The following is a 2,797-nucleotide window of genomic DNA, read 5'->3' as shown; positions in this document are numbered from 1 at the left end:
GAAAATTCATGGAAACAAATGATAATGAAGACATAATGGTTCAGAATCTGTGGGACATAGCAAAGGCAGTCCTGAGAGGAAAATCTATAGTGATACAAGCCTTTCTCAAGAAACAAGAAAGGTCTCAAATACACAACCTAACCCTACACCTAAAGGAGCTGGAGAAAGAACAAGTAAGAAACCCTAAACCCAGCAGGAGAAGAGAAATAATAAAGATCAGAGCAGAAATCAATGAAATAGAAACCAAAACCACAATAGAACAAATCAACAAAACTAGGAGTTGGTTCTTTGAAAGGATTAAGATTGATAAACCCCTAGCCAGACTTACCAAAAAGAAAAGAGAAAGGACCCACATAAATAAAATCACAAATGAAAGAGGAGAGATCACAATCCACACCAATGAAATACAAACAATTATAAGAACATATTATGAGCAACTCTACACTGACAAATTTGACAATCTGGAAGAAATGGATGCATTCCTAGAGACATATAAATTACCACAACTGAACCAGGAAGAAATAGAAAACCTGAACAGACCCATAACTGGTAAGGAGATTGAAGCAGTCATCAAAATCTCCAAACAAAGAAAAGCCCAGGGCCAGACGGCTTCCCATGGGAATTCTACCAAACATTTAAAGAAGAATTCATTCCTATTCTCCTGAAACTGTTCCAAGAAATAGAAACGGAAGGAAAACTTCCAAACTCATATTATGAGGCCAGCATCACCTTGATCCCAAAACCAGACAAGGATCCCATCAAAAAAGGGAATTACAAACCAGTATCCTTGATGAACAGAGATGCAAAAATTCTCACCAAAATACTAGCCAGTAGGATCCAACAGTACATTAAAAGGATTATTCACCACGACCAAGTGGGCTTTATTTCAGGGCTGCAAGGTTGGTTCAATATCCACAAATCAATCAATGTGATACAATACATTAATAAAAGAAAGAACAAGAACCATACGATACTCTTAATACATGCTGAAAAATCATTTGACAAAGTACAGCATCCCTTCCTGATCAAAACTCTTCAAAGTGTAGGGACAGAGGGCACATATCTCAATATTATCAAAGCCATCTATGAAAAACCCACCACAAATATCATTCTCAATGGGGAAAAACTGAGAGCTTTTCCACTAAGGTCAGGAACATGGCAGGGATGTCCATTATCACCACCACTATTCAACAAAGTACTAGAAGTCCTAGCCTCAGCAATCAGACAACAAAAAGAAATTAAAGGCATCCCAATCGGCAAAAAAATCTAACTATCACTCTTTGCAGATGATATGATACTCTATGTGGAAAACCCAAAAGACTCCACTCCAAACCTGCTAGAACTTATACAAGAATTCAGTAAAGTGTCAGGATAAAAAAAATCAATGCACAGGGGTGCCTGGGTGGCTCAGTGGGTTAAAGCCTCTGCCTACAGCTCAGGTCATGATCCCAGGATCCTGGGATTGAGCCCCACATCAGGCTCTCTGCTCAGCAGGGAGCCTGTTTCCTCCTCTCTCTCTGACTGCTTGTGATCTCTCTCTGTCAAATAAATAAATAAAATCTTTAAAAAAAAATCAGTGCACAGAAAATAATAGCATTTCTTTACACCAACAACAAGACAGAAAAAAGAGAAATTAAGGAGTCATTCCCATTTACAATTGCACCGAAAACCATAAGATACCTAGCAATAAACCTAACCAAAGAGGTTTAGATTCTTACCCTAAATACATTCTTACCCTAAAGAGGCTAAGAATCTATACTCAGAAAACTATAAATTACTCATGAAAGAAACTGAGGAAGACACAAAGAAATGGAAAAATGTTCCATGCTCCTGGATTGGAAGAACAAATATTGTGAAAATGTCTATGCTACCTAAAATAATCTACACATTTATTGCAATCCTTATCAAAATACCATCCATTTTTTTCAAAGAAATGGAATAAATAACCCTAAAATTTATATGGAACCAGAAAAGACCTCAAATAGCCAAAGGAATATTGAAAAAGAAAGCCAAAGTTGGTGGCATCACAATTCTGGACTTCAAGCTCTATTACAAAGCTGTCATCATCAAAACAGTATGGTACTGGCACAAAAACAGACACATAGACCAATGGAATATGATAGAGAGCACAGAACTAGACCCTCTACTCTATGGCCAACTAATCTTCGACAAAGCAGGAAAGAATGTCCAATGGAAAAAAGACAGCCTCTTCAACAAATGGTGTTGGGAAAATTGGATAGCCACATACAGAAAAATGAACGTGGACCATTTCCTTATACCACACATGAAAATAGACTCAAAATGGATGAAGGACCTCAATGTGCAAAAGGAATCCATCAAAATCCTTGAGGAGAACACAGGCAGCAACCTCTTCGGCCTCAGCCACAGCAACATCTTCCTAGGCACATCACCTAAGGCAAGGGAAGCAAGAGCAAAAATGAACTATTGGGACTTCATCAAGATCAAAAGCTTTTGCACAGCAAAGGAAATGGTTAACAAAACCAAAAGACAACTGACAGAATGGGAGAAGATATTTGCAAACAGCATATCAGAGAAAGGGCTAGTGTCCAAAATCTATAAAGAACTTAGCAAACTCAACACCCAAAGAACAAATAATCCAATCAAGAAATGGGCAGAAGACATGAACAGACATTTCTGCAAAGAAGACATCCAGATGGCCAACAGACACATGAAAAAGTGCTCCATGTCACTCGGCATCAGGGAAATACAAACCAAAACCACAATGAGACACCACCTCTCACCAGTCAGAATGGCTAAAATTAACAAGTCAGGAAAT

This window comes from Mustela nigripes, chromosome 12 (genome assembly GCF_022355385.1).
Source record: "Mustela nigripes isolate SB6536 chromosome 12, MUSNIG.SB6536, whole genome shotgun sequence".
NCBI lineage: Eukaryota > Metazoa > Chordata > Mammalia > Carnivora > Mustelidae > Mustela > Mustela nigripes.
Note: the sequence above shows the minus strand (reverse complement) of the source record.